Source organism: Pleurodeles waltl, chromosome 1_1 (genome assembly GCF_031143425.1).
Source record: "Pleurodeles waltl isolate 20211129_DDA chromosome 1_1, aPleWal1.hap1.20221129, whole genome shotgun sequence".
Lineage (NCBI taxonomy): Eukaryota > Metazoa > Chordata > Amphibia > Caudata > Salamandridae > Pleurodeles > Pleurodeles waltl.
Genome location: NC_090436.1, coordinates 859,153,228 through 859,178,086, shown reverse-complemented (window position 1 = coordinate 859,178,086; position 24,859 = coordinate 859,153,228). Strand labels below are relative to the sequence as shown.

Genomic DNA, 24,859 nt, shown 5'->3' with positions numbered 1-24,859 from the left:
TCCTTTTCAATTACTCCCATATGCGCCCAGCCAAGGTAACCGAAAAATCCATCGACATGCAGCTCACGGAATTCCTCGAGTCAAACCACAGCCTGGACCACTCCCAATCCGGATTTAAGAACACCCACAGCACCAAAAATGCCCTCCTCGCAGCCATAGATGACAACTGCATCATACTGGACCACAGAGACACTGATGCCGTCATCTTCCTCAACCTCTCCGCTGCTTTCGACACTATCCCACACCATCCTATCCACCAGACTTCACAACGCCAGCATTGCCGGCAAGGCCCTGCCTCCTTCCTCTAGTAAGACTCCCGCTGTTCCTCTCAGAACCTACAGAAACCTGATATGCAGTACCTCAGGGGTCCTCCCCGAGCCCTACCCTCTTCAATATCTACATGGCTCCACTCGCCAAAATCAGACAGCACAACCTCAACACAGTCTCATACGCCAATGACAAACAGCTAATTCTCTCCTTCACCTATGAACCATCAACAGCCAAGAGCAACTTCCACAATGAAATCGAGAGCAGTCGCTGAATGGATGAAACAAAAGCTGCCTCAAGCTCAACTCAAACAATACAGAGATCCTCATCCTGGGTCCCCACTCCCTCTGCCCGGGACAATTCCTGGTGGCAAGCTATCCTTGAGGCACCCACAACCCACAGACCACGCAGGCAGGCAACCGGGGCATCATCCTGGACTCTATGCAGTCCATGACCCGCCAAATCAACGCCATCTCATCATCATGCTTCCACACTCTCTGCCTCCTCCAGAAGATGTTCAAGTGGATCCCCACCGAGGCAAGTAAGATGGTCACTCACGCACTTTTCAGCAGCAAGCTCAACTACGGCAATGCTCTCTACCCTGGAATCACTAAGAAGCTCCAAGCAAGACTCCAGAGAATTCAGAACGCAGCAGTCAGACTCATCCTAGACATCCACCACGACAGCCAGATCTCCGCCCACCTTAGAGACCTGCACTGCCCCCACCTGTCAACAAGCGCATCACCTTTAAGCTCCTGACACATGCCTACAGGCCCTGCACAATATCTGCCTACCTCAACCACCACTGCCTATCTTTCTATAGGCCCGCCAGACAATTCCGATCTTCTCAACTTGCCCTCGTCATCACGCCTAGAATCAGGAAGAGCACCGTGGGAGGCAGATCCTTCCTCTACCTCACAGCACAGACCTGGAACATGCTACCTACCCACTTCAGGCAGGCCCCCTACCTTAATCAGTTCAAGAAGGACCTCTTCAACTGATCAACACCCTTACGACAGCTCCTTGAGACCCCAAAGGTGATGAATAGCACTATACAAATCACTGATTGATTGACTCTCAGTATCATCCCACTTCCAATGATGAACAGCTGCACTTTTTGGGCTTTTGGTAGGCTGCCACCTGGAGCAACCTACCAGACCCAGACAGTTCTGAAAACGTACACATCTGGAGAAGTTGAGGGTGGTGTGCTGCACATGCGTACTACACCATTTTCTTACCCACAATGCCCCTGCAACTAGAGCACACACATTTTCCTCACATTTCTGTGATGGAAACTTTTGGAATCTGCAGGAATCCACAAAATTCCTATTACCCAGCATTGTCCCACCAGTGCTGATAAAAATGCTGCACCACCTGTGTCCTGGATTTCTCTAGGTGCCTAGTTTTAAGAAATGTACAGGTTTGCTAAGTTTCCTGAGGTTCCGGCTGCACTAGAGTCCAAAAACCACAGCTACTCATTTTGCAAAAAAACAGGTCAATTTTGAGTGGAAAACTTTGGTGTATCCAGGTTGCATTTTGGGCCTTTTCCTAATAAGGGCACAAGGCTTACCCACACAAGTGAGTCATTGTTTTTATCAGAGGACTTAGGGGCATGTTGGGTGGAATGAAGTTTGTGGTTCCCCACAGATTCCAGAACTTTCCATCACAGAAATGAGACGGAAAATGTATTTCTTTGGTCCAAGTTTGAAGTTTGCAAGAAATTCTGGGGAAAAAAAAACAAAACAAAAACTGTTGAGATCCATGCAAGTCACCCAATCCTCGATTCCCCTAGGAGTTTAGTTTTCAAAACAGGTTTGCTAGTTTTCCCTAGGTGCCACCTAGAGCCCGAACTACACAGCTGGGCACATTGTGAAAAAAAAAAAGTCAGTTTTCTGTGGAAAAACCCGATGTGTCCATATTGCGGTACTAGCCCTGCCCACACGTGTAGTACCATTTTTAACGGAAGACTTAGGAGAACACAGAATAGTAGAACCAATGCTATTACCAGTTGTATTTCTCTGCATTTGTGCCTTCCAAATGTAAGCCAATGTGTGAGAAAAAAGACAATTTGAGAAATGCGCTTTAATTCAGATAGCAGTATGGGTACCCACAAATTCAGAGATGTGCAAATAACCACTCCATATCTTGTGCCTATTTCAGAAAAACATAGGTTTGCCACCTATTTTTCACTATTTATATTTTACCACATGGATTGCTCTATACCCAGGACACAATGAAAAACAATTGCAAGGTGCAGCTCAGTTATTGGCTCAGGTTACCTGGAGTTCTTGGAAAATCCACAGACCCCATCTATCCCTGCAACCAGAAGGGTCTAGCAGATGGAATGGCATATTCCTTTTCTAAATCAGCCATCATGATGAGTAGTCACAAATGAAAATGTTGTCACAAATGGCAGTTTTTTTCTACTAATTTTCTCTCTCTCTATATATATAAAATAATCCTCAACAGATGGAACGATAACAATCTGACGGCTGCACCAATCCCATTAGTTGAATCTGGACCATTTGAACGAAATCATATTCAGCAATGCTGAATTATTTTAGATTGTATCAAATTTATTGCTTGTAATGGTGACACAGAGTCCTATATATTTTTTTTTTATGTCAACACTTCGTTTCTTTGGGAAAACATTGATGGATCTACACAAATGACCCCTTGCTGAATTCAGAATGTTGTCTACTTGTCAGAAATGTATAGCTTTCCTGGTTCCACAGTGGGTTTCATACCCGTTTTGACCACAGACTGGAAGGACGTTGAAAGTACAAAACATTTGGAAAAATGGACCATCTCACAATAAAATGCCAAAACTTTGTTGAAAATGTTGGTTTTCTGAAACTAGTCTGCCTGTTCCTGTAAGCTGGGAAGATGGTGATTTTAGCACCACAAACCTTTCATTTATGCCATTTGCAGGAAAATAACAGACACTTTCTTCTGCAGCACTTTTTCCCCTTTCGAAAAAAAAAAAAAAAAAAAAAAAAAAACTAGCTATATTTTGACGAATTTCTCTGTCACCTGCAGGGGAATCCACAAACCCTGGGTACCTTTAGAATCCCCAGGAAGTTATAAAAAAGGAGGCAAATTTGGTATGGATAGCTTATATGGACAAAAAGTTATGGAGATCTAGGCGTGAACCACACCAGATAGCCCAAAAAAAAAAAACACAGGTTTAACACTGGAGTAAGGGGAAAGACCTAGCAGAGAAAGGGTTAAATGTCAGCGAGCAGGGTATGAGGCCAGATGCACTTTATATGTGCCTTATTGGGCCACTCAACTGCTTAACCCCCAAAAGGATCGTGTTCTACTCAGCCTATGGCAGCGAGAATTACGTTTTTTAACGTTTAGTGCAATATACCACTTACAAAAGTGTGCATCTGCAAATGTAATGTTTAATAATAATAATAACGTACGAGTAGAGGATCTGTAAAACCCAACGCAAATTATGAATAACAATCATCTGAGAAGCCCCAGTAGTGACTGTTAGTATTACTAAGACACATCATACTTTAAAAGTAGAAAGAACACCAGTAAATTATTCTATGACATTTGTAAAGCCCACAGGCTCTTTCCTTGGACGTCCAAAGAACTCAGGGCACTTCTCTGACAACCTTCAATAATTAACACAGATCACAGGCATGCCAGAGAATTCTTAATCTGCAGTTGCGTCAAGGAGCAGGGAAGGAATTTCTATAGAAACAGCCCTAGAGGTGTAGTGGCAAAACGACTGCACAGAGGGTTGCTTGGTAGCTCCGTTTTGCAAACCGCAAGTACTCCTCTGAACACCTACCCAAACCTGAACACAGACCATGGGTACTTCTAGGCAAGATCTAGAGAACATATGGACAAGAGCTGCACACTGTATGTGAAGTAAACGACTTATCATCTGCAGGTCAAAAACAACTAGTGAAGTTGTGAAACATACTTTGGTCCAATCCCGGTGTTTACAGCGCTTCAACATGTTAAGTGAAATACATGTCCCAGTTATCCAACAAGGTGCTTGAATGTGGAATAAAAATGAGAAAAAGAGGAGCTATTCGATCAATGTTTCTCGGACAATTAAGGCATCTACAGTGATTTCATATAATAATGTCAGTGATTTCAAATTATCTAAATGGATGTGCAGTGTTGTATGAAATAATAGCCCAACTAAAAATAAACGCTAGACAAATCTACTAGTATGATGTACCAATGTCTCCTAGGCCTGGAGTCACTGCCTAGCTTTGTAAAACAGGAAAACGACAGCGCAAAAAGTTTCACATTGGAGTCTGTGACCCTAATGACACGCCACTAATCAAACAAGTCTGAAAATAAAACATGATACAACTCAAAACATAACGAACTGACATTTTTGTAAGGTAGAACACTGAAAGAAATATTTGCAAACCTCTCAGTTTAAAAGCGTCATGTGAGTAAATGTGTGTAAAATTAGATGAAAGAAACTAAAGTCGCAATCAGTGATGAAATTGACGTCTGTCATTAAGGGTTCCAAATCTTGGAATTGGTTAAGTGAAGGACCACATGTGTATAGGCACTCTGGGGTGTTTGCAAGAATATCGGAATGTGCGCTGTTAGGCAGGACAATGCAAACAGTCTTCCTGGAAAGTAAGTGGTAAGTGCATGTGGGTGCACTGGAATGAGAAAGCCAGTGATAGCAGTATGCAGAATTAGAGAAAAGATGCAGAAGTAGAACCCGTGATTTTGAATTTAAGCACCACCACCGAAGAGACGAAAATTGAGACTAGAATATTCCTTAATGTTGTATTTCTGTGAAGCTACTGGAAGTGCAGTCTATGGAAAAGGGTATGCAAGCTTTAAAGTTACAGGCCAGGGTGGCTCCTTCATTAGGGAGGAGGAGCGTTGACAGCTGCAAAACCTTCAAAAGAAAACGATAATAAACTTTGTTTATTATCGTGTTCTTTTAAAGGGGGGGGGGGGCAACGGGGGCGACGAGCAGTGAGGGAGAGTGAACAGCACTCCCCCTCACTGCACACGTATGTTTGACTGGCCGTCTCAGATGGTAAAAGTAAATTTATATTTAAAACAAAAAAAAACTGCTATGATGCAGTCAGTGCAAGTGCAGCGTCATAGTGCTTTTTTCCCCAGGTGGAATGGGCAGGACGGGCCACCAAGGAGGGGGAAGTGGGTGATGCTACAGGCAATGATGACCAGCTGTGGGGACGGGGTAGCAACATGGAAAAGTGTTGGGAGATAGGAGAAAGCAGCAACACACAAATGGGGTGGATGGGAAATGAAAAAAGCAACACGACAAAAAAAGTAAACAAAAGAAGTACTCAATCACAACATGAGCAAAGGATGGATATCAACCCGTTTAGTGCAACGCCCATATTACCTCCCTAGTGCGGGTCACAACCAGTGACCTACACCAGGGAGGAGTTTTATTTTATTTTTATTAAACCCCGGGAGACACGGAAGATCGTCTTACACTTTTCTTTTGTTCCACAACCATCTTCACTTTTTGTTTTGTTTTCCTGACCAGTCACTCTAGGTAAGTAAGGTTGGTAACTGAGCATGGGAAACAAGTTTGTTATCAACAAGCTTCTGCCATTTGTTCACAGATTAAAATGGTTTAACGTCCGACTAGCAGGGAGGAGCATCATAATAGCAAAACTGATCAAGCAGTAATGTGTCTTGCACGCATTAAAGTCATCTCTGTAGCAAAAGCATGATGCCACTTTGCCCCCTTGCAAATGTAAATTTGTGGCACTACAGCGAACAGTTTTACCACCTCTATAGTCTTTCTGAATGAATGCACCAAGGCTATGTAGTAGGGTATGCGTGCCTCATTACTGCAAAGCAAAAACAGGGGCTGTTGTCCACCAAGCCATTCCTTGCTTTGTAAAGTCCTTATTGATCCGGACTGTGCCTTTAATTGCATTATGAAAGGAAAGGTCTGAACAGTTTTATTAGTGAAATGACACTGCCTCAGAAGCACACTGCACACAGACCTTTTCCAAATGTTATGGAAAAGGTTCATTTCCTCTAATCCCCTTCCCACGGACAAGTCAGTCTTGGGTTGTATCATGGTTATATGGACTTTTAATAAAGCTGTTTACTGTTGTGGAGCTCTGCACAACCTTTTTTTGAGCCTCAACTTGAAGCTGACTTACCCACGTTTTCCACATTTTGGCCCTGTTCTCTAGACAAATACCTGTGCTGTTTCTAGAGACAAGTCTCTGAGCAATCAGTCATCCTCAAAGAACACATTAATATGCCACCAGTAGTTCCATGCAGTCAGTGCTTAGTTTGTAAAATAAATAATGCTGGTGCCCAAAGCATTGCTTAGAAACCTTAGGTCGGTGGTATCAAATGTCAGCGTGCCAATAACCAAAGGCTGTGTAGTCCTGAAACCACCTCGGGCCTCTTGAATCCACTGCCAGGCACTCTTTGACCCTTTATTTCACTCTTGCAGGTAACTGCTTTCTCCCTTTGTGAATATTTTCCGTTTTTCTCTCCCTCATTTCCCGTTTGTGTGTTTTCCCCCTCTCTCAGGAAAGGTATGATGATAAAAAACAAATGCCAATCCCAACAACAAGTACCAGTGGCCTGCACTGGCTCAAATTAAGCACTGCATGCAGTTTGTAAAAATTCTTGGGCCGATTCGTGGCCAAATAAAACTTACAACACATAATGCTATTTATTGTAAATCACAAGTATCTGCTCCTCTTTGGATGGATGGGAATGTATAAAGCAGGCATGCTAGAGGTTGAGAGAAGGCTTTAAAGCGGCTTTCCTGAATAAGCTAGACTATATCCTAGAGCTTCACGTCTACTAAGGCTCACTTTTCTACAGCAACATGTTGAAGTAAGTCGCTTTTTAAAAAATAATTGTTAAGACTGCATATCAAATATTAGTCTGCAGACTGCTTCTTGGCCAAAACAAAAATAGAATAAAATTCCTTTAACTTGGGACTCTTTACCACCCCCATCAAAGCAAAGACAAGGTCTCTTGCTTTAACACCCTCAGATATTGGGGTACTTCTTTCTTGGGCAAAGTTGTGAATGGCAATTGGTTGAATATAACGCACCTTTTATACAGAGCATACTACATTTATGTGGAGCACTGAAGGGCTTGCCTACATGAACGGCAAGCTATGAATACTAGAAAAGTAGCTGGACGGTTGTGATCTTTGTTTTGTGATTCTATGTGGGAAAAGTTTCTATGTCGTGTGTGATGACTGCAGTGCATTTATTTTGTCCTGGGAGGCAGTGCTTAGCAGTGTGGTAGATGAGATGTGAGAGGTACACATACTTTACAGTTTTCAGTAAGCTGGCAGCTCTGAGCAGCAACACAGGTCCTTTAATGGCATGTCTTATTATCACAAGTCTAGTTACTTGGTTACTCATTGGGCTGTCCAACCAGAATTACGTTTATAGTTTTCATCCTGAGCTGGCTTGGCTGGGGAGAGGAAAAAAAAAAAAAAAGTGTACAGCTCAGCAGGGATGGACTCTGTTACTATTATCCAGTGCCATATTTGTAAAATAAATAAATAAATGCCAAGGCGAAGGCAATTTTTGGGAAGCTACTGAGACTGGCAGCACAACTTACCAAAGTTAGCCCTGCCTGAAAGCCAGTGTTTGCACTACCTTCGAACATCACCCTCATACAAGAGGGGCATTTTGGACTTTTCCAGGGCACCTTACATTGTGATAACGGAATGGGCTTGCCGATTTTATCTTTTTTCAAAACTATATTGGATTGTTAAACGCTCTACCAATTTACTTGGTTAAAAAAGAATTTAAAAAATAGATGGTCAGCCCCACCATCTGGTGGCCTTTCATAAATAAATGTTTGTGTTTACATATAAGCACCGGTACCGAACACCAGCAGAAATTAAGCACTGCTATCATCCTACATCGAGTGGGAATGCGAGATGTAAAGAAACAGTCATAGGGTATAGTTAGTTGGGACCTTCAGGGATGGATTTGCTTAAAGTCCTCCAACTGAACAGCAGCATAAGACGGGTCTCTTCATGGCACGTCGGAAACACTAGATGTTTAAGAAACCAAGTGCAGTAAAAGGTTTTTAACAGGAAGGTCCTCCTTGATGAATGTCTTCTGGTGACTAACAAGAGCTGAGGTGACCAACTCATTAGAATCAATACCATCTATGACGAGTTTGACAACAAGTAACTAGTCATTGAGGCACTCAGCAAAGAAAATACCCGTCAGAACTTAAATGAGAGAGATTGAGGTTTAGTTTAATAAAGCAAGAGGGCAGGGGCAGTTTTCAAGGACTTTTCCCCTGCATCAAGGAATTCGATACTCTCTCACACAGAAAAAGGAAAGTTTTTTTTTTCTATCCATGAAGGCCCTGTTGCAAAAGGATCGACCATTCTGACAATCCGGTGATAAGATTGTAATAAAGCCGATAAATTCACTCCTCATAAGAGTATTCAGAAAGTTGTCTTCATGTCACCAGTGGCACAAGTCATGAAAACAATTTTTCTTTATGACCCCGTTCAGTAACGTTAACGCCAAGATGTACAAAGTAAAATATTCCCTTGGCCCATCAACCCAGAGACACTTTCTCATAGAGAAAAACAACTTGAAAGGCCGCAAGTGGGGAAATCCCCAGAAGACGGAATCCCATAGATGTTTATCAAAACTACAGCGACCAGGTTATGCACTTCAGCAACTGTAAAAGGCTAAACTTTTAAAAGAAGTTGTAGTACATCTTGGAAAGTGCAGCACTCCCTCTAAGGGCTACCTTCTAACAACGTGCAAGGAAAGGAGGCGGGGTTTAAGTTCCTCAGCCTGAAAACCCACACAATGTAGTAGATAGGCGAAACACTTTTCTATTAAAATCCATACCTTTAGTATTGCGCTGTTATGTGCATTCAGGATTCGCAGCCTGTAATAAGAATCTTTTCAAAGCATCTCACTATGAGACAGCTGTTGCAGGAGAAGTAAAACAAAAATGGACTTTGAAAGCCAAGCCAATCCAAGCCTTTTCAACTAAAGAAATAGGAGTATCTAATCCCACATTGGTCTCTATGTGTAACTGTCATTATATTGTTTAAATTGTCGGCGCTTGAGTAGAAGACACTTCCACAACCGCAGAAAAAAAGTAGCTTCTATGTTACCATTATGAATTATTGAGGTCAGGGTACCAAAGGTCTGATGAACTGAAATTAAAAGGTGTCTCTAGAGTTGCAGTTTATGATGGACTGCAAGATGATGAATGGGGGAAGTGAAAATGTGTAAGTTATTTTACAGGTGCAATATTTACAAGGTATTTTAGTATTTTTCATGATTAAGAGATTTCCTGTACACTGCTTTCAGGTTAACTCGGAGAAAATAATTTTGATCATTTATATTTCCCCAACACCACCGTGAAAAGGACCAAAAGGTATGGGGAGGATATTTTTGTACCCTTTGAAGCTTAAAAAGAAATAATCATCCAAGCACACACCAAACAATGGCAGGCATAAGCTTTGTTTGGATCAGAAGCCAAGTCAAACCGTGAAAGAAGAGTTGTTGGGGCATCCTGTAACATGCCGGGTTACGATTCCTAGCTTTGAAACATTTAATTTGGGGGTGTCATGTGGCATGTCAATAAGGAGGCTCTCACTATGATTTGACACCTCGGTCATTCTTTTTCTTTTAACTTGCAAGCGGATTATCAACCTTGATAAAATATTCCACACTTTCCCTGCTTGCACCCTATCCAATTCTCACTAAAATTACCTTCACAAGCGTTAGTTTTGGTGTTTCGCTTGAAAGTTCATCCCTGAAGCATCCGAATTCTCCTTAAGGAACTATCTGTCCGTTTCTGTACCCACTAATGTTGTCTTCTCTTTTCCCCAAGGTGAGTCTGGGGTTATTTTTCCACTCCGCTGCTTCGTCCCTCCTCACCAACACAACCTTTTACACATCTCAACGCACCTGTCACATTTCTACCTTTAACTGTAAGTTCCTTGGTTTGTTTTCCTGTTTGTTTAAAGTTTCTTTCTCTAATGTGATTACATCACTATTATGTGAAACTCACAAGGCTATTATTCCAAAACTATTACCCAGATAACCATAATCACAAATACGAGGGGGGGGGGGGGGGGGGGGTTTGAGGGCTTGGAGCAGGACAAGCGGGGGACAGGAGCAGATGTAAATTGTGTTATGTGGGGAAAGTGGTGAGATGGAATTTACCCCCAAAACAAAAAACAATCGTGACAAGCAAACACTCGTAGCAATGATTTTTTGTGAATGTGTCGAGGTAACCGGCTCCCTTACGTCCACGAAGATCCATTGACCCCTCCCTCCCAAGTGCTTTTTCTTGTGGCCTCGTTTCTTTTCCTGGAGCCTGCGGCGTGGCACAATGTTTGCCATTTGTAAATAAACTCTTTCATGTGCACAAGGTGAGAAGTTTCGAAATCGGATGTCAGCTCCGGTTTGTGTCTGAACTAACGATGTACTCCCAAAAATCAAACTAATTTAAGAGATGCTTTTATCTCTGCCATCTGCTAGACGGAGAGGAACCGGCGCAATAGTTTACACGTGTTCAGTCATTTTACAGAAGGGAATTAGGGGCCCTTACCAATTGTGGTAAAATTGAACATGCATTTAACTGCCTTCGGGACAAGCTTCCTGTTCATGGCGAGGGAAAAGATAGCACCGTTCCTACGGTGTACCTGCTCCTTCGAAAAAGTAAAAGGCGTTCTCCATAGCAACCAGGAACTGCTAAGTGAAAAAATACGACCATACAGGACTGCAAAACCAAAGCAAACACTTAGAAGGCGAGGTAAACAAAGGATTAGAAACAAGCCAGTGGAGAAAAAAACAACAACAACAAAGGCCTGGGGTGTTCATTTTCTTTATATTGATTTTGCCAATTAACAAAGGTATAATGGTAATAATGAAGAATATTAGATCGATGGTTTACCGCCAGTCCTTAATCCCTTCGCTGCAAAGTCGCCCCCCAACATGTGGTAAGCCTTTTTGGGGGGTGATATTTGGGTTAGTTTGCACCGAGGCCCCCCATAACTTTTTGTCCACATAAGCTACCCACACCAAATTTATGTCTTTTTTTTTTTCCCCAACATCCAGGGGATTTTAAAAGTGCCCACTGTTTGTGGATTCCCCTGGAGGAGACCGAGAAATTTGCCAAAATACAGCTACATTTAGTTTTTGGGGGGTGGGGGAGAATGTAAAAGGGGCTGCAAAAGAAAGCATCTGTTTTTTTTACCTGCTAATGGCATCAACAAAGGGTTCGCAGTGCTAAACTCACCATCTTCGCAGCTTTCAGGAAAAGGCGCGCTTGAATCAGAAAACCAAAATTTTTCAACATAGTTTTGGCATTTTACCGGGACACAGCCCATTTTTCCTATTTTTTGTGCTTGCAACCTCCTTCCAGTTAGTGGAGAAATGGGTGTGAAACCAATGTATGGCCCTGGAAAGCTATAAATTTGTGAAAGGAAGAAAAAAAAAATCTGAATTCAGCAAGGGATAATTTGTGTAGATCACAGAACAGTTGAACAGTTCAAATAAAAATAAAAAATGACATTGAGATAAAAAAAAAAAAAGAAAAAAAAAAAAAGAAAAAACAGCCATTTGTGCCTATGTTTTCATCTGTAACTTCTTCTAACTATGGCAGATTTCTGAAAGCAATTATACCTTTACGCCCGCTAGACCCTTGTGGTTGTGGGGATATAAAAGGCTTGTAGGTTAACTAAGAACCCTAGGTAACGAGAGCCAATAACTGAGCTGCACCTTGCAGTGGTTTTTCAATGTATACCAGGCATATGTAATTCATTTTGGAAAATACAAAACAGTGAAAAATAAGTATCAAGTAAACTTATGCATTTCTGAAAAGGGCACAAGATATGGATGGAGTTAAGAAGCAGTGGTTATTTGCACATCTCAAAATTTGTGGATACCCATACTAGCATGTGAATTAGAGGGAATTTCCCAAAATGACTTCTTTCTTACACACGGTCTTACAATTGGAAGCCACAAATTCAGAGAAAGAAAATTGGTAATAACACTTGTTCTACTATTCTGTGTTCCCCTAAGTCTCCTGATAAAAATGGTTCCGCCCTTGTGTGGGTAGGCCTAGTGCCCGCAACAGGAACCCACCCAAAACGCAATGTGGACACAGCACATTTTTCCACTAAAAAAACAGGCTTTTTTTTTGTTTTAAACAGTGTGCCTAGCTGTGGATTTGGTGCTCTAGTTCATCCAGTACCTAGGAAATCTTAGCAACCCTAGGCATTTCTGAAAACTAGACCCCTAGGAGAATACATGATGGGGTGATTTATGTGGCTCTCATCAGGTTCTGTTACCCAGAATACCATGCAAACTTCAAAATTTGACTAAAAAAAAAAATTAATTAAAAAAATAAATATATATATTATAATAATAATAATAATAATAATAATAAAAATAAAAAAAACACACACACATTTTCCACACATTTCTGTGAAGAAAGGTTCTGGAAACAGTGGGAAGCCACAAACCTCCTTCCACCCAGCATTCCCCCAAGTCTCCTGATAAAATTTATACCTCAATTGTGGGGGTAGACCTAGTGCCAGCGACAGGAAATGGCCCAAAACATAACATATATGCAGCACATTTTTCCACCGAAAACGGACCCTCTTTTTTCAATGTGGGTAGCTCCAGATTATGGACCCTACCTCAGCCAGCATCTAGGGAAACCTAGCAAACCTGTACATTTTTTAAAAATCTAGACACCTAGGTGAATCCAGGACGGTGTGACTTATGTGGATCCCATTAGGTTTTTTACCCACAATGCCCTGCAAACATCAAACTTTTCCTGAAATCACCCATTTCCGTACATTTCTGTGATGGAAACTTCCAGAGCAGGAATCCACAACATTCCTGCCACCCAGCATTTCCCTACCTATGATTAAAAAAAAAAAATCACCAGTGTCGCTGGGCCTCGTGCCTCAATAGGAACGGCTCAAACCAAGGACACTGGATTGCTTGCGTGGAGACGTCTATTGACCTTGTTTGGATCAGTTCCTGTCGGTGGCACTAGGCCCAGCCACACAAATAGGGCAGAGTTTTTAAATCGGCACAAGTGAGGAAATGCTGGGTGATAGGAATCTTGTGTATTCCTGAAGTTTCCATCACAGAAACATAGGGAAAATGCATGACTTCAGGCAAAGTTGGAGTTTTGCAGGGCACTGTGGGTAAGAAAATGGTGTGGGTGCACCTGAAGTACACCACCCTGGACTTCCCCAAATGTCTACTTTTCAGAAATAACCGGGTCTGGTAGGTTTTCCTACGTAGCAGCCTAACAAAAGCCCAAAAAGTGCAGCTGCTCATCTTTGCAAGTGGGGCGATATTGGGAGCTTGCCAAGTTCTGCTGGCTCATATGTGAAATCAACACCCAAAAGAGTCAAATCTCCTTTCCCTTGCCAATGGGATGAAATGCTTTAGTCAGCATTGTAGGCAGAAAGACTGTGCCCATTTTGATGGAAGAGGGCATTGCCAGGCCCATTCTGGTCAGCCCCACCCAGTAGACCTTGTTGCCTAGTAGGCTTTTTGACCCCAGGCGGGCTGATCAGGGGCTATTGCTCCCATCTGCCCCCAAAGGGGGTGAAGGGGGTCTGGGAGGAAAGACTCCGCCCGTTTTTTTTGTGTGGGGGGGGGGGGGGAAAGAGAAGCTTGGAGAGTGCCATCATGGCCAGACCCCACCCCTACACTAATAAAAAAATATTACATGCTGTCCGAGTGGGCTTTCTGCCCCGCTCCCACCCCAACCCCAGGGGGAAGCAGTTTAGGGGCTGTTGCAGCTATTCCTTCTTTTAATGAAAACTTTCCCTTTTCCACAAAGGCTCCTGCAAAGGAATTACTGGGTAATAAATCTAGGGACAAAGAACTGACGTGCAAAGTTAGTATCCAGCAGTGAGTGCAACAGGTGGCAAAGCCACAACCTAATAACTATTACTCAGGAAGCCCACATGAACCTTATTCAGCAGGGTCTGAAAACAGAATATGAAGCTCCTGCACTGAGCAAACACAGCTATTCTCAATACCTGTCTGGCCTCCAATGTCGGTTCTAATTTTTTAGGAAAAAATGCACATAGGTGTGACCATTCCTGTACTTTGAGCCATGGTCACCTGATGTATTCATTACTCTGACACTCAAACTTCCATCTTGGTGTGTCTGGCAAACAAGTATTCTGAATTGTCTGAAACATGTAATTATCAGCAGGTCGTGTAAATAAAAACCATTGGTTAGTACGGGCCAGACTTCACTTTTTGACAACTTCAGACATGTTCAAGTTTATTGATATTGCTCAGTTACCTAAAACCATTGCAAAGGTAAAAGCAGTAACAAGATACAATTTAAAAAATGGACCCAACACCAGGTAAAGCATTCTAGCAGTTTACAATTTCAGATGTAGCAAGTTTTAGAAAAATCTAAAAAACATAAAATCAAGCAGTTAAAATAAATGGATGTATAGCCTTAAAGTATATGATGGGTAAACCTGCAGTACTCTAACACCCCTCAGCAATATTAGAAACAATGGAAAATTGGTCTACCAGCTAGATTAACCACTAGAAGCTCAGTCACAACAGATAAGGTGCATAGGATTCCTTAAAGTGCATACTGGGCAGAACTACAATGCTGGACCGTTCACTGCAGCAGTAGATGGATTCATGTCCAAGAACAACCCAAAGCCAATTTGTCAGTCTATAGAGGTGCGGAGCTCTTTGATCAGGCAAAGTGACGCCCATGACTCAAATGAGCAATGGACAGGTATACCACTCATTTAGTTATGCATTGCTAAAAACTTTACAGAGAAAGTGCTACGTGCAGTCAAAAAAGTCAGTAATAAGCTTTTAGGTATACCTTGTTGGATTAGGAACTGTGGATCGTGGGAGGAGGAGTGCTCCGAGTTCATTAGCATATGTGCCGCACCTTGCCAGAGATCTTGCTTCCGTTTGAGAAAAGCATACCGAAGAGGCTTCCTGACAAGTGCGGGTCCACTTCATCAATAAAATCAGTTTCAACAGATCTCCTGGCAGCATCCAGTAAGGGGCAGCAGCACAGAAGATGGAGCCAGGATTTGTTCCTAAAGTCACACAGCCTTCAGGCTCCCCCTCTACCCTAGTGATGGCCAAGTCGGGTTGAAATCTGCCAAGGGTAGACCTAACAGTTGCAAATACATAATGTCTCTGCGTGTGTGGCAGTTGATGGCCTCTCTGAGGTATGGCAGAGATCTTCCTACCAAGTAGGAAATAATTCAGTGAGAGCACGATTACTGAAGTCCACAGGAAAGCAGTGCCTCGCTGGAATGATACCAAGAGCGCCTGATTTATTTAGTACCTTTTTTTATGTCAAGAAAGTAATGGTATTGAGAGCTAAAGCTGATGCTTCTATTTAAAGAGATCACATTGCCTTCTGCACCTCTCGAATGTATCTTTCAAACAGGCTTTCAGTAAATTTGCAGGTGCTTTCAGTACACGTATGCAGTATTTCAAAATTTCTGACTCACAGGTTAGCCGTTGGCTTGATAGTCCAAATTCCAAACATATTTTGGATCTGCATAGATATCTGGGTAATTGAAATACCTTCTTGTATCCTATAATCTGCAGATAATCCAGAATATTTGCGCAGTCCTCTGGGTACGTCTGGTTCCCGTAATGGAGCGCCGGGAGGAGACAAGTCTTCATAACTTTGATGAACGGTGCGGCAGAGGCACTTTTTTTGTTTTTTTGTTGAGGCAGGTGAGACCGTACGTAATGGCTGTTGCTTTCTTTTTTAGTGAGCCTATGTGGGCTGATGGTTTGGATGCCTCAGTAAACCAAGCCCCTCAAACAGTTGTATTTCTGTGCCATTTTCAATGTCAGTCCCCATTCACCACATCAGAAGTTTCTCATAGCGCGCAAATATTATGACTTTAGTCTTGTCTTCATTTATCTTGAGAAAATTAATTTCATTATATGTGTGAGGGTGCTCAAGGCTCGCTGCAGACCTGTTGTAGTACAATCCATAATGACAATATCATCAACATACTGGAGTATGGATCCCTGGTTCCCCATCTGACCTGCTTATGCAGATCGTTCCTGAGTTGAGGACCCAATACTGTTTGCAGCCTCATGGCTTTGGCAGCATTCTTGGCATCATCCTAGACACTACTGGCCCAGCGCAGTACTTACTCCCCAATTGACCACTAGACTCATCCCCATGCCACATCACTAGCTTCCAACGCGGTGTTGCAGATTGTCACCCTGAATTCCCCCTTCGTGTGGGGAAAAAGTAATTGGTTCGAAGCAGTGAACCTCGGGAACTGGCGCTGTGCTTTAACCAATGGGCCTTCCCATTCTCTCCAGTAGTCTGCTGTGGAGACTGAACCAGCGCATTACCCCCTGCCATTAGTGACTTCTACTTTCTCCCGCTCTGTGACCTCTCATTATCTATTGGAGGATGGGTAAAGGAGATCCTAAACAACGAAAGTATGCGTTTGACAAGCAGAAACAAAAACCTTAACAGAACGCACCTACAATGTCGGAGGTGGGGGCCTGTGCAGTTGAGGTCTCTATGTCTATCAACGCCACTACTATAATGTTGGAGCTTTGTGCTGGTTTCAAGGCCATTGACGCCAGATTCAACACAATAGCTAACCGCCCTGACCGGATGGGGGGGGGGGGGGGGGGGGGTGGAGCCCAGACTGGATGGGGGAAAAGCCCCGACAGTCAAAATACGCGACTGGAGCACACAGCAGATCTGATATCAAAAGCAGAGGACACTGTTACCAAAACACCTAAGGGGTTGGAAGTGCTGGAGTCCGCCAGCGCACAGTTGCCATTAAAATCAAAGACTGCAAGGCTCGGGGCAGACGCAACAACATTTGTATTTTGCGAGTGGCTGAAACAACAAACATGGGGCGCATGGACCTCTTTGTTGAACGCCTGCTCACTGAGCTGACTGTTTACTTCACTCCCACATTTGTGGTGGAGCATGCACATAGATCACTCATGATGCGCCCTGTGCTAGTAGAGCCCACATCCAATCGTTGCCCATCTCCTTAACTATAGAGACCGCGACACAGTGCTCCGCTTGGCCCAAGTGAAGACTCCTTTGCAATACCAGGGCGCTACAATTTCCATCTACCCAGACTTCACCTTGGCGGTACAGGAGGCCAGACGGACGTTTCATGATACTAAGGCCGCCATCCGGGTCCTGGGCTCCGATATGGCATGATCTACCCCACCAGACTCCGTGTAGATTTCCAGGGCAAAACGTGCCTATCCGACAAGCCTGATTAGGTACTAGACTTCTGCAAGAAGCATTCCAGGGAGACCACGTATTCGGCCCGCTCATCGTCAAACCAATCCCCGACATATACCCCTGGGACTTCCAGCCAAGACATGCTTCCAATGACTTGGTCACAGACTGGCTTCCCTATAGGCTGCAATATCTACATTCTCTCCCCCCCCCAGGCTGTGGGCCCTTTCTGTTGCATACGCCTCCAGCCCTGCTTCTGATTATTTTCACTTAAATGCATCATGTTGGCTGGTCTGATCTCAAGACTCCTCAACAATGGATGTACTGATCCCTACCTACATATGCAACATAGGGGCCACCCGCTGCTGCGTTGCCACCCCTTCATGGTTGACACCACATTATATGCTGTAATCGCGTTGTTTTGTTTTGGTTCTGATATGGGATCCACCTAGCATCCCCCACCAGGTGTGGGTGGGGGATGTTGGCATACAAGCTGTTCTGTTATTGCTAGTTTGTTTTTCTTTTGTTTCTATGTGCACATTTCTTTCCCGGTCGATGACTGTTACACAGACCAAACGGCAACCGACCCTAGATTTTACATTCATGTCCTGAAACATCAGGGGCTTAAATAATCCACGCAAGGGGAAACAAGTATTAAAATACTGCGTTTCTACAGGAGATCCATCTATCACCCACCTCTGGCTGTACCTTTGCTAAGTAATGGGGCCCCCATCAATATTACTCAAACTACAGCTCCTACTCCTGGGTGGTCTGCATTTTGATCAATAAAACTCTACCTTTCCACCATCAGCAACCACTGTAGATGCACATGGCAGAGTTCTCCTTGTGAAAGGCACCCTGGCTGCCCGTATAGTCCCGCTACTCAATCTATATGCCCCCAATGTCGACACCCCAGATTTTTGTACACACTCTAAACACACATAGAATACCTGCATATCATTTGACAATTGGAGGAGACTTCAACCTTCTCCAAGACATACACTTGGACACTACCTCCCCACATCCCGCTAACAAACCTCAATCCCTGAAAATCTTGTGACATATGTGGCACCCACTCACTGTGGGACCCCAGGCAGCGTTCTCCTGCTGTTTCTCTGACATACACATTCTATTCTGCCCCTCACGATACCTAGTCGCGCATTGATTTTTGGCTTCCGTCTCTTCCGACGTGGCCCTGGCTCGGTTCGGTTTCCCATCTCCAGCGAACACTCTCTGATCACTCTCCAGTTCATCTCGATCTATGCATCCAATGTATGGACTACATGAAGCATCCATAGGATTTCCCTGCCATGGTCCTGCACGACCAGGTATTCCGTTCAGACCTCCGTTCCTCTATTATTGAATACTTTATCATCAACACAACCTCGTTCCATCCAAAGCAACACTGTGGGAAGCCTTCAAGACTCACATTAGAGGGATCACCATAAACATTCGGGAGTCTTGCAAGCCAGCCACAGGGATATTGGCAGTGTTGAAGCTGCGCTTGCAGGCGCAGACAGCAGAGATGCCTTGCGATCAGCAGGAACACACTTACATGCCCATGCCAGATTGCTGGACGAATTTCAGGAGCTGGGAAGCGTGAGGCTATGTTCCTGGGTAAATAGGGCAGAGCACCTCGATACTGCAAGGGCAACAGCCCAAGCCGTACCTTGGCATTCCATCTACGGTCACCCAGGTTGATTTCTCATATTCATGAAATGCAAAGACCCAACGACTTCCAAAGTACAGACACAACTATTTAATTATTGCAGGCAGCTCTACCCCTCTCGTAGACAGAGCTGCCCCCCCATGATGCCGCAGTATCTGTAAGAGGTGGCTATGGTGTGGCTGAGCTCTGCGCAGCAGCAGTATGAGTGAGCCCTTCCCATGCTTTGGGAAGCAGATGTCACATTATCGAAACATGACAAGGACACCACCCTATGCGGTTCATACCATCAGTTGTCTCTTTTGAATTTTGATAATATAATTCTGGGCAAGTTGGTGGATAGCTGGTTGTCTCTGCTGCTGGACCAAATAATCTCACCAGCTCAATCGGGATTTGTGCCTCAGAGATCCACGTCACTTAATCTGCACACAATGTTCGCAACCCATCAGCAGTTTACACTAAAATACTGGCCGGTGTTGCCTTGCTAGACGCAGAGAATGCCTTTGATTCTTTAGAATGGCCTTTCTTGAAAGCGACCCTCCGCAAACTCGGCATGCAGCGAGGCTTTGCCTCCCTAATCATGCTGCTGCACTCCTTCCCTACTGCCCATATCCAAATTAATGGCAGTCATCTTCCTTCCCCATCACTAGAGGAACAAGACAGGGTTTCCCCCCTGACCCTACCCCCCCCCCCCCTTATCATCGCCATAGACCCTCTCATACGGCACCTCCAGGAGAAACACTGGACCTCTGTTGGTCTCCCTCTATGTGGATGACATCCTCCTGTTTCTCCGACATACTGCCGTGAATCCGAGACCGGTGCTTACAGAGATAGCCCGGTTTGGTGATTTTGCTGGACTACGGATTAACTGGCGTAAGTCAGAACTGTTCCCCCCTCATGGAGGCAACACCCCCACCCCCTGTGGGTTCCTTCCTTCCTGGTGGGAAGTCCAGGTTAAATATTTGGGTGTCAATATACATGGAGATCAGGAACAAATATTTAGATTAAATTACAGGCTTGCATTAGAATATTAAACACCCAGATTGACCACTGGATCCATCTCCCTCTATCCATGACTGGCCTCATGGCGCTAATTAACATAGTGGTGAGTTTTCTGTATCTTTTTATTAACATACCGATCCCTCTGAATAATTCATTCTTCACTACACTTCAGAGCTCCTTGACACATTTGATATGGGCCGGGAAGCAACGCCGGGAGGTACTAATACTTCCGTAAGAACGTGGGGGTTTTGGTGTTCCCCAATTTTATTTACCTGCCCAATGCCTACTATTGGTACAACCAGGACGCCCTGTTACCATATGCCATACCGGAGAAGTATTCTGTGCTCCCCACCCACTTACAATCGTTGCTCCCATCTGGCCTCCCTCTGGATCCCATGGAGGTCCAGCCACTGGCCTCGACCTACTGGGCCTGGCGGCGTTTGGCTCGCCTTCTGTCGTGCAGCTTGTTATACCATCTGGGTGACAATCCTTGGCTTCATCTCCCAATGGATAAATTGGTGCAACACAATCAGCTCTCTAAAAACTTACTGGCCTGAGTGACCTCTTCCCACATGATCATGTATTCTCGCAAATGGAAGATAGTCGTTGTGTCCGCCGTGAATATGGATCAGTTTGTCCTCAGTTGCTTGCAGAGTACACTGCGGGCATTCCGGCCTTCTTATCCACTAGCACCCCAAGACTTCTCACCCCTCATTACAGCAGATTCCAGAGATGGTTTAACTTCCAAGCTGTACCACACATGCTGTGCACTTCTTCCCGTTCGCGATCAGAAGTTGCAGGAGACCTGGGAGGAGAACTTAGGACATCAGTTATCTGATAAAGTGTAGAACGAATGCTGTTCCCAAACACACAGTTTCCCTCAACCACAGGCACAAGCTTTTACATTATGAATTTCTCCGTAGAATGTACAAAACCCCCAATGCCTTAGCCAAACCAGACGCTTCTTGATCTTCTGCATGTTTCAAATGTAAGGTAGATAATGCAGAGTTTGCCCTTTTAACTTGGACAAGCGGCAGAGTGGCAGAACACTGAAGGGACGTTTTCACTACACTGATGTCAATGTGAGATACTACTGCTACCCCCGATGGCGTTGCTGGGATATGTGGAAGGAATTGCTAAATCTTTCAGACGCTTCCCAGCCATAGCCCTTCTCCTGGCCAGGTACAAAATATTCATAAACTGGAGATCTGGGACTTTGCCCTTAGTGCAGGCTTGGCTGTAGAGCCTCATTTACTGTGATACAACAAGCAAGATATATACTTCTCTGCGACCCCCTACCTCACGCCCAAAGGATATTTGGCAGCTGTTGATGAGCTACCTGCTGATTCTGAACGATCCTGAGTTGTTGAATATTCATGTCCACGAACACCCTGCTTCGCAGGACATGCTACTATCTGAGACAGAGACCTCATTGCATTTTGACTCTTACCTCTCAATGGTAACAGTACAGAACGCCCATTACCCTCAACAACTTACATATGCTGTTATCCACCCTGTTTGCTCTCCATATGTACAGTATATATATATATATATTGCCCCGTCTGGGGCACACGTCTGTCTCTGTTGGGTGAACAGCCCTTTACTTTTTATTTTTTGGTTGAAAAACGGTCATAAAAAGAATTTTAAAAAAATACATATTGGAGAATATGTAGTCATATGGCTTAGTTGTAGGGGCACCAGGCTACTGTTCGCTTGGGCTCTTCCTAAATCTGCTGTGTATAGATTAAAAGCAGTGGTGCTAGACGCATACCTGTGTCAGATCACGCTGGGTAACAATTTTGGGTGTGATAGTCAGAGAACCAGTTTTGACACGAACCCATGTGTCTGAACAGAAAGAAGTTATTGCCCGTAAGAGAGATGGGGGAATGCACCACATGCTTAATTTACTCCATAGCATGGGATGGTCAACTTTGTCAAATGTGGCATTGGAATCAATGAAACAGCAAAAGCGGGGGAAGGAGTTTCCTTTGGGCTGCTTGGTGGCTCAACACTATAAGGAAATGGTGTTACTGATGGCTGATGCGGCTGCCTGGAAGCCTGTGTGAAAGAATGGGAATATGTCATTGTCCAGGACCAAGGCTTCTAGATGCTTAAGTAGCAGCCATGCAAAGGCTTTTGTCTCTAGTCCTAACAGGGATATTAGTCGATAATTAGATGGCTTTGTTGGATCGCCTTTATGGGGGTAGAGCCTGCAAGTGCGTGCGCATGTGCATCGTATGTAAGACGCTATTGTATTCAGTAAAAGGCTTGGAGCCCGGCTGTCGCTCAACATTTGTTGGTTTGCTTGGCACTCTTCTTTACAGCCTCATAATTTGTTAAGGCATGTCTGGCATCATTTCCGTTCCTCTGTGTTGAGCAGGGATCAAGCATTAATTGATTTCAAATTATTTTGTGCCCGACCGCTGCTCCCGATGTGACTGAGGTTCTATTTTGTTCTAACTTCCAGTGCCCCGCAAACAGAAGGCTTGTGATTAGCAAAAACGTGCCCAGCAGGACAAACAAAATTGCAACCTTTTATTTTTCATAGCTAACATTATATTAAGTCATCTATTCTCAGTTTCCACTCATGTTTTTTTTTTTTTTGCTCGTGGGCGCTATTGTCAAAAGATGACAACTTGTTAGAAATATGCGAGACCTATTGCATTGCAAATGCTTGATTGAAGACTGAGCACAGTACCGATCCCTTAATGCTGCTGGAATTTGAGCAGCCCAAAAAAAAAAAAAAAAAAAAAAAAAAGCTTAGTTCAAAAGAGGGGTTGGAAACTTGGCCAGTCCTCGGACGTATATTTAAAGATTTCTGCCGGCAAGCCATTTAGACCTAGTGCCCCATCATTTTTTTTATTTCCTCTAAGTTTGGACACCTGAGATGGGTCTGTAATAGCCAAGTGATTCAGGGACATCTAGTAAGCAGATTTCTCTTAGTCTGTGTGCGCTGGGGCCATTGGGTGACTCGAATATTATGCTGCTACGCAAGTTACTCAAGCTCTTTCTGAAACTCCATGTTCTCTAGGGGAGTAGGGTGTTTTTAATTAACAATTCCAGAAGGAAGCTAGGCCTCTTTCCTGTAGCATTTAGGGAACCTTTAACCATTGATTGTCCTCACTGTCTTTCTTCGCTTCCCACAGTGCTTTTTTGTGTTTCTTGCGTATTTTATTGAGATGTGTTACAGTTTTTATTGTGTAGTATGACCTGTGATCTCACCAGGCTTTTCTTAGCTTGCTCCTCAAGTTTAGGACGGCCTTGTTGTGCGGCGGATGTTCTGCTCCTTCTCTGTTGTCTGAGGGGTAAATGCGGGCCCAGCTCCTTTTAGTAAATTCATGAACTGATAACAGATTGCTCCACCTAGTATGCATTTCTCCCTGGGTCCGTAGTCATCTTGAGTAGCCTTCTGGTCACAGGTGAGGTATCTATGGACGTCCATTTCAGCCTCCCGGTTAGCTTCGTTACTTGTAAGTGCATGGAAGACCCAACTGTCTGATACTTCACCGCAGCGGGTGCCCCTTAGGTTCACGGTTATCGTCATGGGGTTGTGGTCATTTTCACTTCTATTTTGGATCTCAAAGTTCATGAGACAGTTAGCTGGAGATTTGGACCCCCCCGCCCCCCTCCCAAAAAAAAAAAATAATAATAATAATAATAATAATACATATAATAATAATAATAATAATAATAGTTGAAATTCCCCAAAAAGTCCTGGGAAGTTTAAGTTCGGCTGCGGTGGCCTTGAATACTTGTTCCACTGAGACTTATTTGTAAGTGCTCAGGAACTTGCTCATTTTTTCCTGTTACTCGTTGTTTCGGGGGGCTACCCTGGTGGTTCCCAGGTTCTTCTTGTTAAAATCACCTGTCAGCAAATCTCAGTAAGAGGTTTGTTTCAAAAGAATAATTTCCAGGGAATTACAGAGATCCTCTATTGCATGTGATTTTGAGGTTTTCTGTCTGCTGTAATAAGCAATTTATCAGAAGCAATGGAAGTTTCCTATGGCAGATGGTTAGCCCTGAAACTGTTGCCACTTGCAGGGCCTGAGAGTTTAGAGCATGAGCACACCTTCGATCCTGCCATTTTGTTTGATGAAGATTGAGAGACCTACGCCCAGATAAGCTAGACTGTTTTGCTGGTTTAAAGAGCTCATGAAAGTCACGTACGACTATTGGGGCGAGTGTCCACGTTTCCTGTAGACAGATGATATTACATCCATGCAAAAAAGCCACCGCTGATTTACTTGTCAATACTGTCTTCCGACCTGCTACATTCCATGATGTTATTATGAACTTAGGCGCTGCCGAGGAATTCAAGGGTTGCACTTGGACTGCTCGAAGGTGGCTAGGGATTCGTCTCCCGGGTCCCCCTCTAGATCGTGTTGGGCTGGCTCTGAGTGAAGGTGTTGTGGTTGCTTGACGTGCAAGTCACAGTTCTTTGATTATGTGCAAAGGCTATTTCTAAGAAGTTTGAAGCTTTTGATGCACTAGGCAGCCAATCGTGAGTAGTGCCCCATGCCCCTCTTATGATGGAACTGTGCTGCTAGGATGACTCTTGCTGGAGTAGCACATGCAGATGTTTTTGTGTATGTGGCTTTAAGAGTTCAATCCCCCCAGTCCTCAAAGATCTATGATACGTTCAGGTGGGCACCTTTAGTGTCAGCACTTTGCCATGTGGTTACTGTAGCATCT

General features: G+C 43.9%; 1 protein-coding gene across 5 annotated transcripts in view; it reads right to left on the bottom strand.

Annotated features, from left to right (window-relative positions):
* Window positions 1-24,859, bottom strand: part of GOLM1 (golgi membrane protein 1) — a 271,355-nt gene that overhangs the window by 233,529 nt on the left and 12,967 nt on the right. For 2 of the 5 annotated variants that reach the window (XM_069229418.1, XM_069229437.1), the window contains exon 2: window positions 20,717-20,972. The exons of the other annotated variants lie outside the window; for them this stretch is intronic. The gene's annotated coding sequence lies outside the window, so the exon portion shown is untranslated. The remainder of the gene's footprint in view (window positions 1-20,716; window positions 20,973-24,859) is intronic. 5 annotated transcript variants of the gene reach the window in all.